Source organism: Hesperophylax consimilis, chromosome 15 (genome assembly GCF_061612785.1).
Source record: "Hesperophylax consimilis isolate HC1 chromosome 15, BYU_Hcon_1.0, whole genome shotgun sequence".
NCBI lineage: Eukaryota > Metazoa > Arthropoda > Insecta > Trichoptera > Limnephilidae > Hesperophylax > Hesperophylax consimilis.
Window position 1 is genome coordinate 29,937,978 of NC_142850.1, and position 15,664 is coordinate 29,953,641.

General features: G+C 33.2%; 1 protein-coding gene and 1 long non-coding RNA gene across 11 annotated transcripts in view; both read left to right on the plus strand.

Moving 5' to 3' along the window:
* The window catches only part of lap (phosphatidylinositol-binding clathrin assembly protein lap), a 189,394-nt gene that overhangs the window by 6,711 nt on the left and 167,019 nt on the right, over positions 1-15,664 (plus strand). The window lies entirely within an intron of this gene.
* LOC149417615 (uncharacterized) lies at positions 11,034-14,434 on the plus strand. Its single transcript, XR_016303273.1, has 3 exons — positions 11,034-11,145; positions 11,674-11,853; positions 12,001-14,434. It is a non-coding gene; the product is annotated as an uncharacterized LOC149417615 (long non-coding RNA).

Sequence of the window (15,664 nt, forward strand, 5' to 3'; positions counted from 1 at the left end):
GGTCAGACGCTCTGGACCACTAAACCACGTCGGCTTATTTCCTACCCGCCAAATAATTCTATATGTACTAGTACTTCAATCAACAATTACTGCTTATTATATTTTATGGTGTTTCTAGTTTGGTGGTACTAATTAAATTAAACGTACATTTTAGATGAATTACACGGATCACTGCTCGTAGAAGATAAACACAAAATTTAATCTTACCAATATTATCTAGATAATGATTTACGAATATATTTCACCAATTGATGATAAAAGTTTGTATAAATTACAGGTGCAAGCACTTCTTGAAAGGTGTATGAGGGGAATTGAAGCAAAATGATGCACTTGCGGTCAACATTTAGACTCTGAATCCGGATGATGTGGTTGTATTTTCTAACTAAATATATTAATAATAAAAAAAATATGGTGTTTATAATATTTGGACATTTTCAAACCCGGTACACGGAGAAAAAATACTAATATTGAATATTGCTAATTAGTTAAGAATTTCTTCAAATCATTTGTAATCCGGCTATAAACTGGACAGCAGGCTCTTAAAGTATGAATTGACAGATTTCCTAATAAACATTTAGTAAAATACGAATGTGTTATCACGTTGTCGGAACACGTGTTCATAAAAATCCTAATATTTCCGCATTTGTATATTATCAAGGCAAATGTAGGCGCGTGAACACGTGTCCCCATGTATTGGGAATTTACTAAAAGTTTTGAGGAAACTGCCTGCAATCCCGTTTTTAGCCGGATTACTAATAATTTGAAGAGATTTTTAATAAATTTGCAGTATTCATTTTTCTCCATGTTAGTGTAATGTTGATTGGTGTGATTGCTTTGCCTTTCAAAAATTCTCCACAACCTTTAAATCAGCATTGATGACCTTATGTAGGTACTACGTAAGTTCAAATATCACTCTACTTATTATAACAAGATGCCAGCCGGTTTTGATAGTTCGGTTAGCTGTAAAATAAAGTGATTTAGAAAAAGTTACAATGTATCATTCAACAATTTCACAAAGAAAGCAATTTCCTGCAGTACGTTAAAGTAACAAAATCAGTTCAAGATTTTGTTGCTTTTTTATTATATTACGGGCGGAGAGGATTCCAGCGGTCGATGTGGCGCATGCGCATCTCTGCTCGCCTCCTAGCCCCCCTTCTTCACCCACCCCACCACCACCCCCACCCCCAGGTCGTCATTGACTTACGGCTCTGGCATCCCCCGCTGCGGTAGGTCACACAGGGTCACGTGGCCAGAAGCAGGAAATACGCTGAAACTACGTTAAACGAAATCAAATGCAGCATTTTCAAATTGCTTTGAAGTTGCGCTGGGATTATGTGAAGCTTTATAAAGTTGAGTTAGAAATTATTTGTAACTGTATAAAATGAATTTAAACTACCTTTAAATTATAGGAAGCTGTATGAAATTGAGTTAAATTGTGGAAAGCTGTATGACATTGACTTAAGTCTATGTTGTAATTGTGTAAAGCCGTGAAAGTCTATTAAAATTTGTTGAAATTATGTGAAGCTGTATGAAATTTAGTTGAAATTATGTGAAGCTGTATGAAATTGAATCGAAATTATGTGAAGCTGTATGAAATTGAATCGAAATTATGTGAAGCTGTATGAAATTGAATCGAAATTATGTGTAGCTGCATGAAATTGAGTTACATTTACGCAGAAATTATGTGTGGCTTCATGAAATTGAGTTACGTTTACACAGAAATTATGTGTAGCTGCATGAAATTGACTACGTTTAAATTATGTGCACCGGTATGAAATTGGGTTCCGTGATAACTCAACACCGTGACAATTGAACACACCTTTAAGAAGTCATACATAAGTCATTAAAATTGAAAAAAAATGAGCTACGTAACCTATTTAATCTAGTTTTTGATTCATCACTTTTCATTTCTTTATATCACTTTTTAACGGTGTGTTAATTGTCATTTTGATGAGTTATCTTAACTTGAGTTATAACTTCGCTGAAATTATTTGAAGCTGCTTTATGGCATAATTGAGTTTAATCTACGCAAACATTATGGGAAGCTTTATGAAATAACTTTCGATCTTCGTTTAACTGATAAACTGTTTAAAATTAGGTAAGTTTAAAATTATATTGTATTGACATTATTTAGTAAAGCTGTATAAAATGTTCAAAGCTTTAGTAGAAAATTGACTCACCTCTTCGTGAGTGTGAAACTTTCCTGTAAAATTTATTTCCAATGGTGAAATTATCAGGTAAAATCTTGCGTTTATTAAAAAAATGTTCTCAATAGGATACATTGTGGGCGACTTCAATGAAAAAATAACATAATGCATTAGTGTGTGAAGAATTTTTTGATAATTTTATTTATTTATTAACGCCCTTTTTCGGGGCTTTTACATGAGAATATTAAGAAATATACATTATTTATTGTACATACCTGAATTGCTTCATTAACAAAATTTTATATTTGTTTAAAGATAAATTGAAAATGTCCACTGACTTGGTATAATTGTTTTCCTCCATTAGTATTCTGGGCAAAGAGGAATACATATGGTAGTTAGTCCCAGAATTTCTGCACAGAAATAAATCCTGACTTCTAGTATTACGTTGTAGAATCCGAAAACTTATCAATTCTAGTGTTCAACATAATTGCTGGAATACCCATTTTATAATTTATAAAACGTAAGAATTTAGTTGGTGACATGCAATTAGGTTTGTAAATAAGCACTTTTCAAAGAAATCCTCCAGTAATGGGAATTGAGCTCATGTTAGGTTATCATTTATTTATAACATATTATAATATCCGCATGTTTTAATAAATAGATTAACATTTTTATACCATTAGAACACAGGTCAATGATTTGTTTATTTTTAAATATTAAAAAAAAATATTTTTTAGGAATAAACTTCTTAATACTGTTTACAAAATTAATTGGGTATAAGCAACATAATTTTATTATTTTCGTATAAATTTTATTTCATTTTTTTTTCTTACATTATTAACCCGATACAAATTTTCAGACCTCTCTATTTTTATACTTCCGCTAAGCGTTAAACTGTCAATGTGACGCCCGCTTAATTTTTTGCGGTTAGACCGCCCTGAGAGTCATAACCATAACTTCATAAACAAAAAGTGCCAAATAATGTAACCAATATTGGTTTATATTTTCCAGGATGTAAAATAAAACGGGAATATAAACAGTAAATTATAATATTTTCTGGTACTTAATTATTGATATAAATATTTCGATGCGTTAATTCTGCGCAATTAAATAATATGTGAATATTTTCGGTTAATTTTGTTGTTTGAATCTCGCTACACGTAATTTCTACGAGCATGTTTTGGTAATTAGAGTAAGTACCTAAAGTCAATGTACAATGTGAGTAGGTTCGTACGTACTTCTAGTTGAATTTGGCTCAGTGTCGAACTCTACAGTACGCTGGCATTCCTTGGGGGATCCAATGCCAAGACATTCATTGAAGACTGATGATATTTTTAGAACTACTACATCTATTCCTGCAGATTGATTTGTTTATCGCACGCGATGTGTTTTTTTCTAATGCGTATAAAGTATTTTCGATTATTTTTCTCCTCACGTTCTGACTTTCTGTTTTTAGCTTGAAATAGCTTTACTTCCTGCAATACTCTAATAACCTTTGAAAAACACGAAATTAACAGTACGGCTTCTTATTTTTGGTCAGTTAAATCGGCGTACATATTATCATAGCTTCACAACTCACGATGGAAAATAAGTTGTGACAAGAAAACTGTGAAAAATTTATGACGCCATAACTCATTTATTCAAGTGTTTTTGCTGCTTCAGACGAAGAAAATTATTTTAGTATTTTTTTTAGTCAGTAAAATTATACTATCAATGCTCCGTAGCTCGTGATGGATATAACATTGAGAGGTTAAAATGTTTGCGTTTTCCTAGAAGGGATAGATGGAAATACACAGACATAGGAATTAATAGACGAGAAGATATGGGCGAGGGGTAAAATCAACTGTTGAAGAACGAAGGGAGTGAAGCTGACTGTGATTCGTCAATAAATCAATCTGACAGTAAATAGGCATCTCGCATTATAATATCACCATTTACTTCTTAAAAGTAAAATCTGCTTTGAATGAATAGACATTTTTACATGGGAGCGCAAATTACTCGCCACGTTATGAACAAATTTGCGAAGTCCAAATTCGGCAAAGTAAGGCAGATTCTATTTTCAGAGTCGTAGTTAGTTTCAGAGTATTTAGTTAAGACACTTTTATAAATGTTCATAATTTACTTCCCAGCAACCAACCAGCTTTGTGTTTCGCGTCCAGACGTTTCTCGATGTGATAGTAACAACTGATTCATATTATACGATGTGAATATGCTTAAAATAAAGTAAAATAATGCTTATATATGGAATGTAATACGACAATTGGGTTTATTCTCTTTTTTCACATCTATTTTTACCAGTTTTCATAGTACAAGTCAAAATTTTGCCGTGTTATTTCGTAAAATGAACCGATGATGCCTCGACCATAGTTCGCACAAGAATGATGACGTCACGTTTTCAAATTTCATTTGAGGCCATACGCGAGCCCAGCCGGCTCAATGGAACCGGTATGGGGAGTGGGGATAATACGCTTTTAATCACTTAGGGCAGGTCTACTAATATTCATATGTCTATGTGGAAATAGGTGTTCAAAATTCATGACGCCTTAATTCCCCGGCCGAGGGGAGTTCAGGTTTCATTTCTTTATTTTTACCATAGATTTAAAAATTAATGCACAATAGTTTACAAAGTAATTGTTTGAAATTGGAATCCAATAGGGGCTGATTTATTTCTTATTTCGTCGGTATTTTTCGAAAAATAGTTACATTAATGTTCGGAAGCGAAGGATATAATCAAATAAAATACTTTATTTAAATTGTAACCTTAGGAAAGTTAAAATAAATGTTCTTTCAATATGAACAGTTAGCAAAAAAATAAACTCTAAATTAAAACTTACGATGGGTTGTTTCACAGAATTTGAACAATTCATCAAATTTCATAGTTAATTTTCCAGTTCTATTCAAGCTCTGTCTTTTTTTCGGTTTTGTGGTTGGTCAATAATGAGATAGTAACAGAACTTGAAAATAAACTATACAGAACTTGAATTTAGTTCCTTGTTTCGAAAACCATCGGCTATTTATTGTTGAGATTTCTTTCTCATTTTTTCCGCCTTTAAAAATAACACCTTTTCCTGTTTTACAAATATCCTTTTGATGGTTTTCCTTCACACGTTTTTCGTACAATGATTTAACTTTAAACTTACCTTCTAAGATCTAATCTAAATGTTTCACTTACCGCATAATACGCAATGTAATAATACCAGTGTAACGTCCGCATTAACATTGAAAGTGGTTTCTCGATATAAGCAGCAAATAATTTATTCGACATCTTGTGATTCAAGTTTCTTCGTGTTTGATAATATTGTTAAGTATTACTAATATTTTTATTACCCGAGATTAATTACATCCATAAATCCAGTCAAACTAGGAATTATCAGGGCAATGCCGGGAATTGTTTAAGGCTAAAAGAAAAAATACTGTTTATTATACAGATATTCTTGTTTCGATTTTTTTTAAATATCCTTGGACCCAAATTTTTCTTCTGGGTTCACTTAAAAAATAATAATATTTATTTTATTTTTTGCTATTCATATTAATGTTTTCTTGGAAGGTTTCTAATCACAATTTGTTAAATCAAGGAAAAATTGATACATGTTGCTAAAATAAGCATTTTGTATTTGTATTTACCTTTTATTAAATTATTCTAAGGTTAATTTATGTGCGGTATACACTGCTTTAGGATCCTGGCATTTTTTGGAAATTTGTTTTCTGTGATACGTTTTCGCACTGAAAATACATAGGTTAACATGTACATTTAACGACTATTAAAATGATTTAATAATTTAATGTGATGACGTCAAGATTTCTTCTCAAATCAGTAGTCGTACTTAATTTTCACAATTGCGTTTTAATTACAATAATAATAATTATTAATGACAGTTATTCTGACAGAATCGTGGTCATTAGTAATTCGAAGTGTCGGCAATTTTGTGGCATTGTTTAATTCGAATTCATCTGAGATTAAATCATCTCAAAAGTGCGAAGCCAAGTCCCATTGTTAGAAAATTGCAAATGGCACCATCTCCGACCATTTGAAATTAAAATATAATTATTTAAACATTAAATTTAACTGTCAGAGAATGTTTGTAATCAGCAAGTTTATCAAAATTTACTTTGATTTCACGGTTTCTGAAATGGGTTATCAGAAGTTGTTTTAAAAATAAGTGACGTTGTTTTATCGTGTAATAAATAACATTCTAATCTCGCTACATCCTTCATTATCCTTTGAACTTCCCGTTGCTGGTGATCTGAAAAGTCATCAGCAATAAGGAAGTTGAGTCCATTTTTTTTATTTTTTTTTATCAATGTTCGCATTCAAACTTAAATACTGGTATTTTTTTTTTTTTAAAGTTTGTTTTCATAATTAAATTAATTCTCAAAGTTTAAATTTTATTAAGCCCGCCAAAACGAGCGGAATCCGAGCGGTAAGAGGCGGGGTGTGGTATGACGTCACTCGAACTGTGAAAACCACGTCGCATAAGCATTTTGTATCGAAAAATTTGTAATTCTTCAACAAGGAATTCCAGTAATTTTTTTACCAATGTTAACCGTCTATTAGAATTGATGTTATTAAAAAAAAGAAAATTGATTAAGATTTCATAGTTAAATTAATATTTTAAGTTAGAATATTTGCTTTTCTCGCCCGGTACGGTACTTGTACGGTATTGCCGTCGCTACTTGTTGACGTTCCCCGCGCGAATTCAGGACCACCGCGCAGAAAAGTAAAGACCAATAGTAAAATAACGGTTTACAGCCCAGTTCACTGTTTGACTTTTCTGGGCGGCCGGCGGCCTGAAGTGTATCACATGCTATGTGACATGTATAATAATAAAAACTTCTAAGTTATGCAATAAACAACATATTATTATAAAGCACTGTACGAATATGTATCTTTAGAAATCCATTTCATATAATAATAACAACAAATACGTACATATATTTGACAAACCCAAATAAACCTTTGGCCTATACACCTCTCTCATCTAAACCGACCATCTCTCATGTAATAGAAAGAGATGCACCATAGGTGATCTGTTGTACGTACAATCACGACACATGTGACGTCAGAATTCTTTCGACCAATCGTGGAGCGTATACAGTCTATTGCTATTGAATGCTTTTTCAAGAACGTTTAACTAATTCTAAGAATAATGATATAGAAATATATTTACATATTTAGAATCGATATTTTTTGATCTACATGAACATATTTTTTATAAGTCAAAATATTTTTTACTCAACTTCCTTATTCTTAGTACGTATTATTACAATGTGCCATTCGTAGAAATAGTGTTTGAATCTGACGTTGCCTATCCTATTAAACTATTTACTATTAGCAACATATGTGCTCGTGGTTCGCCGAAAGGGGATTTGATTAGTAAACATTAAACATTCTTGTTGACTGGCATTGTCGACATATTCGTTTTCTGATTTGATTAATTTACACGGGTATCAGAATGGATAGCAAATAACTGGATATCACTTAATTTGGAGGATTTTAGGATATAACGCTGGATAACATATCTCTCTCGGCACACATCCCTGGCTCAATTCACATGCATTCATACTCGTCTGATATACCGCCTCTTGACACCTGAATTCCAGCAATTTAATCGTGTCATGTCTTTCTGGGGTATCCCCTACTTCTTGCTTTCACTTGCACGTCAGATGTTCTCCTTACAATACTTTCTCCGTCCTTCTGCCGTGCACGTCCAACTCTTCTAAGCTTCCCATTCTTAATCTGGTTCATTATACTTACATCGGTCTAGGGCTCCCAGGAATATCCACTTAATAACGCATCACTCTGATATCCATAAATTACCGTTTTTAAGTTTGTTACAGTAAAGCGAAATTGAAGTGAAATGACACTAAACTGCGCTATATAAATGCCAAATTATTATTGTTTAATTTTAAAAAATAGCTTCTCATAGATTCCCTTTTCTAAAATTGTAAAAATATGCGACCAATTAGTTATATTATTTTTTTGTAATTCATTCAATCTTGCACTCTAGTATCTCAATATATTGTGGTGAGATATGGTAAATCGTTTTGGTATATTTTATCACGCACACTGTATGACGAGAGTACTTCCGCCCCCGGAACTGACCGGTCAGCCAGACGTATGATAAGCCCGGAACTGGTCCAGTAGAATCGGCGGACATGTGAGATAAAATCTGTTTGAGTATAATTTTGAGGATACAGAACGCAGAACGCCAGTAACCCACGTTTGTTTTGTGAGCCAATGTGAGAAGAATTGAATCGTTGCTAGCGAGTTAAACGAGTATTCTATTTCAAAGGTAATCTCGTACAAGTCTTACTATACCATACAGCTCGGACCTAAACAGTCCTGGACAGAGTATTAGTGCGATTTTGTATGAATGACATTAAAGTCAAATCTAGCGTGAAGGGAAATTGCCTGTCAGCCATCTTGTATGACTAACTTTTGAACTGATTTGTACGCAAAGTGGTGCGTAATTGACTATTATTATTTTATTTATATAGTTGTTCACACTGATATAGTGGCTTATGATTTTTTGGGGTATTTGATGAGACAGGGAATAGGATACGTCATTAAAAAAAATTGTAGACCTTGGCATTTTTTATACATCTTCCCCTCACCCCGCGGCTTCAAATTGTTCTCGAATTCCTCCGTCCAGGGCTTTTTAGGTATATGCTATACAGGGTGTTAAGGGACGTACTTGACTTATTTTAACCAGTAATTCCTAACATTAACTGGCGTAAAAACTGTAAATTAAATATTTGAATCCGGTAAAATATTTTTGTTTTTTTTTTCAACTTAAAACATTAGGGTTTGAAAAGTTAGGATACGGGTCAGGGGTTGGTCAGTGACCAGTGATCAAAACACGTGGAAGAATTTTTTTTGCTCGGTTTTTGAAAAAAAAAGTGTAGAAAGTTACCAGGTTCCAAAATTTCATTGACATTTTTTACTACAAATAATACCAGGAATCACTGGTTAAAAGTAAGTTAAGTACGTCCCTTAACACTCTATACAGACATCCATGTATACTATCTCAATGGTAAACAGTAGGCACGTTTAAACACACTTAACGCCGCACGAAGAGAATGTTTACCTCCGAATTTCCGCTCTAAATTGAGAGAGAGAAAGCCGACACTCAATTCTGTTTATTTTTTAACTCTACATTTTACGACCGCACGGATTGTATACTTCGAGTTTTAATAATTATAAATTATACCTATCAAACTAGTATTAAATTCTTTTATTGAAATTACGTTCAAATTATGAAATATATTTCGGCTATCTAGCAACAGTAGAAATACACGGAAAATTAGAGAGAAGGGTATTTCTATGGCATGTCAGCACTAGAATTACATTTTATAGTCAGGTATAATATAACTGTAAATGTATGCAAAAATAATCAATGCCTTAGCACAAATTGAAGATTGTCTGTAGCCCTCAGGTAAAATAAATGTATCACATCACAAAAAAAGGATCAAATTTAAATAGCCCTAGGAGTAGGACCCTCGGTAATAATAGCAGTCTGACTTTTGCACCTTTTTCAGGACGATTTGTGCGTAGGATTATACTATTAATTAGGGCTTATAGTTTCAATTTTATTCAAAGTCGTTGTCCTCGTTAGATCTTTAATCGAGGGGTACGTACGTACATTTTTTTATCGTCACATTCATTTTCCATTGAGCCCATTTCATCGCATCCTTAAAATTTGATGAATAGCATTTGTGGTCAATTAATTAAATTACTACTGTAATTTCTTCCTTATCTCAATAATGTCCCTTATTATTTTTACATACTGACTGATTGGCATCGTTATCTTCCATGTAATAACTACAATATTTTTGTACATAGTGTCACACTATCGTATGGAACCTCTTCCGCTGGGACCGATGTCACGTCACTCGAACTTGAAATATTTTCAAATCCAGCACTTTTAATTCTGCGTATACAAGTACGAACCGAAGCAACCGCAAGCGGCGTTTTGCGCTGTTGATTACTTCGTACCTTTCGGCTCGCGCTTTAGTTCGTACGTGTATAAGCAGCGTAATACATGTTTATGTACTATGTGACATGCGTTTGTTTGAGCAATATATTAGCATATTAGTAGACGGGAAAACATTATGTCCACTGCGTGTGGTTGGTGTCATGATTTCTGGGAAATAGTGACACATCTTGAGCCAACGGTTTTTTTGCAAGTAAATTAATCCTCTCCGGTTCAAATGAATTATTCAATTTTAATGTAAGTATACGACTTGAGCTATTGGAAGAATGAATGATTCTCCTTTCTAAAACCCAGCTATTGGTCTAACGCTTCCTTTGCAGACAAATTTAGAATACTTAAACTTGCCTTTATATTCGCTATATTGGAGTGAAGTTTAGTATGCATTTGAAACTCCGATCTAAATTTACTAAAACATAATTTCCTAGCAAGACCTGATGCGTAGGCAAATGTAAAAGGAAACTGACACATTTTCTCGGTGGAAGAGTCAATTTCCTTTTGAAATAAGAATTCAGCCGTCTAAATATTTTAGGACGGGAATATGCGAGGTTGACAAAGAATATATTACGTATTAAGTATTTGTAACTCTAATTTTTTCGGCGAGCATAAAAGTTCGTTCTTTTTTCATTATACTTAGGGCGAGTTGTTTCGGAAAAGCTGAACAATTATTCAGATTCCCGAGTTCTATTCAAATGTAAAAAAATCTTCACGTCGATTTTATTCAAATACAAATTGGGTTGTTTCAACTCCGAAAAAGCTTCCGTTATATTTGAATAATCCGTTCCAGTGTTCCCCGCCGAATCGGGCAATTATTGCAGAGAATAATTTTTTTGCGAGACAGGAATTATTTTTACGCTGGCAACACCTCGTATTTTTATCAATCTACAATCTGTCAAAACTTTTTCCCGCCGCGCCGTCACTTCGTTGGATTGCTTGTTTTGTGTGATTTTTTGTTGTTCATTTAGGCATCTCAATTTTTGACAACTTATAATGGATCCCAACTTACTGTAAGTATTGTAAATTATACCTTATTGCCATAATAAATATGAACCTTATTAATAAATAATACACGTTTGGAACCGTATAGATACGTAAGTGAGCATTTTATTTTCGCAAAACCATTATGTAAAGCTTGATAATATTTTGTGGAATTTCGTCTTCTAAACGAGATAAACGATCATTATGAAAACATTTGCGATACGTGTATATACTTATCGTTAGTAAAATTACTTGAACTTTGTGAGAATGAACTTTCTAAAAGCATTGCGTTTTATTTTTTGAATGTTCTGCCATGGAATGGTGGCAAATCTTTTTGTTTATTTTTATATATTATTTTGAATTCTGCCACACTTTAATAATGCTTTACCGAGGAATATTATAGTGCTTTCATGTGTAATAAAATATCTATAAGAAACTATAAAATATCTATATATATTTTGAACCTAATAAATATAATATTTGCCGTGCATATTTAATTTTATATCAGCAATTCCTTGTACGATCTTGTTACTTATAAATATGAAATGTGTTTTCAGGAAACGATGCCATGTTGGTGAGGAAGTATAGCCATATTCTCACCAATAAAAAGACCGACGCAGTCATCTTCAAACAATGAGAGGCGACATGGCTTACTCTTATATCCGATTTCAATGGCGATGGATTCTGTCAAACAGCTCCGAGCTCAGTTTGAAAATATGAAGCGTCGGGCAAGGCAGGTTGGAATATATTTCTTAATTGGTATTAATCTTAACGCCATAATGCTGTTAAATGAACTGTTATATTTAGTAATTGGTTGCCCTGATGCTTTGTTTAATTCATGCAGGTATATATGTTTATTAATTGACTTTTAATAATGCTTCAAGGACGGTAGCAGAGAAATTCATGAGAGGACTGGCGGTGGACACAAATTTTATGCGGAACATAGTGGCTACTTCGATTGACGGACTCCCTAGCGTGTTTGACGATGACATCAGCACTTTGGTGCTGCAGGAGCTATCTGGTGGTGGAAGAAGGTGGGAGTTTGGTTAGCGCCACAGCTGAGGTTTATTATGGTGTTGACGGCAGTTTACTAACTACTTGTAAGAACTTGTGTTTCAAACAATGTTTCCTAGTTTTATATCAGTTCTTCATTTAAGATAATCTGGTTAATGTATTCTAATGTTGTTAATGCATCCAAATCCAACCGTTTAGATAGCAGCGCCCCAGAAACCTCAATCCTAAAAGCAATTTCATCTCATTTAAATGTAAACGAATTTGTTGACTGACTTAATACAAGTTTTCAAACAAACTGTTAGTAGATTTGAGTACAAAATATTTGTATTTCACTATCGTTGCTTTACTTAAGATAATAATCTTATTAGTTAATGTATTCTCATGTTGTTGAAGCATCCAAATCCAACCCTTTTGACAGGAGTGCCCCCTATTATACATACCGATTTCCGGTTTAAAAAAAATTGGATTATTGAGACAAGAACGAGTAATATCGGAGTCATGCTAAAACTAAACTGAGATGAAAGCAGTTTATTCCCCTCTGTTCACTATCTACTGGGTGAATTCTTTAATATACTAATATTAATTTTAATAATTTTTCTCTTTTTTATGTACACAATTCGAAGTATTTTCTGGCTTCACAATTACCTACATTATATTACATGATAATACTAACAAATGTACATTGTGTACTTACGACGGGGTACTCCAGTAAGACCGCATTTTTCTTTTCTTTCCTTTTAAAACTGTAAATTAAAAAAAATGCATTTTATGCAATATTATGCATGGCATGTCCAGGTTTTTATATTATGCATATTTTTAATGCTGTGTGACCTTTACTTTATGGGCCGTATAATCTTTTGTGTTCTTTCTAATGTTTGTCAATTATTGTTAGAACAAGATGAATGAATGCATTCGCCCACAATTAACTAGTCCATTATATTATGTTCTTAAATGTTTCTTTCCCATTGTATAAGTATGTATTTTTGCTGTAAATTATTCTTTCTTCCGAGAGAGTGTACCGGTATAATTTTACTTTTTTCAGGGCATTAATAAAAAATAAATAATCACAATCGCTAATCAATCGCTAATCAAGTCGCTACAGCGACCTTGATGTGATTTACTATGTAATACATTTCTAGAATGATCTATGTTATTACTAACTATATATGGAGATAATATACAGTACCATAGTTACCTGGTAGATAAGTATGGTACTGTAGACGGTATGGTACGGTACACTTAAGATTAATACTTAATTAACATTAACTAATTGTTAATACAGGATTTAGGACATAATTGGAAAATACCATAAACATTATTTTAAACCTTTATTTTCTTATTTTTAACTGAATTTATATAAACAAATTATTATAATCAATAAATATTAGTCTGAAACACCCATACATATTTAAAAATAAATAAACTCTGAGAAAAAATAAATGCCGCTGATGGAAATTGAACCCGCAACCTTCCGATTTATTCATTTTTTTTCTATTTGTCCATTTATCTTTTTTTTTCAATTTCTACAGTGTAGGTACCTAGGTGCCTTACTTATTTTCTCTTTTATTTTAATTTGTTATATTATTTTGATATATTTTGTTCCTCACTTATGTAAAATACAAATAAAAGAATATACTACATCTTGGTACTCTATTTATTTTATGAAATTAGGTAGGAGTATGCAGTTACACTTAAGTTATTCACATTCAATAATGATCCAATGCATATTACATAATATATGTATATGTGAGATAGTTGTTCAAAACATTTCTAATAGTATGTATTCTCTATTATTAAACAAAGTAATTTACTAAGTTTATAAACATTAAAGTATAAAATAAATAGAAGATTTATCGTTACATTAATTATTTTGTACATGTTAACTATCTATCTCTGAATATATGTAAATGGTCGTTTGTTGAAAATCTCTGAAAGTTCTTCATTGATTGCTTTGAAATTTAGACACAATGTTGCATTCAAATATGCGTGTGTTTTTATATACATACCTACATTATTTAGATGACACCTGTGACAGGTAAAACAGACTGAGCCACAGCAACACGTGGCGGGGTACAGCTATTTTTGAATAAAGACATTATTGTTTTGAAATTCAAAAGACTTTTATTATCTTCGCTCATGTACCAAGAGATTGTACACATGTGTTCGAGTCTCCAGGCGGAAGATGTTACAGAAAGTGTCGCCCCATGGGTTGGTAAAGAATCAATATAAACCGAGTTCTGCACAGAGAAGTAAAGTAAGAAAACAGTTTATAAGGCGGTCTACTGTGGAACCTCTATTGCATTGCAGGGTTTTACAGCACTCGGCTTATGTGGATTCCTTACCGACACGTGGGACGATAGGCCTAGTGGTACAGAAGGAGGTAAGATAGGGCTTTTTGTGCTGGGTAGTATTTTACTATTTATTAGTCCATCAATCTGGCAAAATATGAGTTAATGAGGGTTTGACGAACGTGGTCATCTCCCCTGTTAAAGATTGGTGCTTGCACCAGTACATCGTTAACCTCGTCCAAGGGGTCTATGAATACAGGTGGTTGATCTTGTTACAATGATCCCTTGTACCTACCTGCATTTTAATTTATGAAGAAAGGACTGGAAGCCATCTTTTAACAACTCCAAAAGTTCTTTCAACAACATTTCTGGTCCTGATCTGACTTTCTTTATATAAATGTTGTTCTCGAGAAACGGAATTCCTTAAGGGTGTTAGTAAATATGGCTTTATTCCATAACCACCATCTCCAACAATCACTTCATCTCCAAACTCACCGCATTCCAACCTTACTTTGATGCTGCTACTATTAAAAAGATGGGTATCTCCAGGCCACCTGGCTACTATGTTGGTCGACAAAAGAAACAAACTTGTAGTTTTTCAATAGTTTTACCAGTTTTTTCGTCATTTTAAATCACGGAAACCAACGATATAAAAACGAATTTCGACAATGTTTTATGTAGAAAAGGTATCTAAACTTCTTCCCACAAAACCTTCAACTTCGTAAATTTTAATCGTTGGGTTTTCTTTGCGTTATTTGCCAAAATAGTGAGGGTCGTTATCACCAGTAATTGGCACATACGATATGTCAGACCGCAATTGTGACGTTCGCGCATGCGTCAATCTTTTTCAAAATGGCGGATCGCGTTAACCGGCCGATTTCGGCTGATCACATTTTCATGAATATTTCGTTGAATTTTCTCTTGACGGACGATGAAACAACCCAATTTATGGAAAATTGAGTGGATTGACGTTGTGATGACTTTCTCACACGTGATTTTTTCCGAAACAACTCGCCCTTAGACTCGACTCATTATTTTGAATGTCAGCTTGTTTTAAAAGGCGGAAGGTTCTCAGCAGTTCTCACGTAGTGCGTTCACGTAATAAGATTCGCCGAAAGTAAAAGTGTGTGGCCCACTTGGGCTCAACGGAACTTCAAAACTCACTCGCCCTTGTCCCCCAAAATATGATGCCTATTATATATACTATGTCATAAGAAAGTAATACAATGCCTATGCCATAATTCGA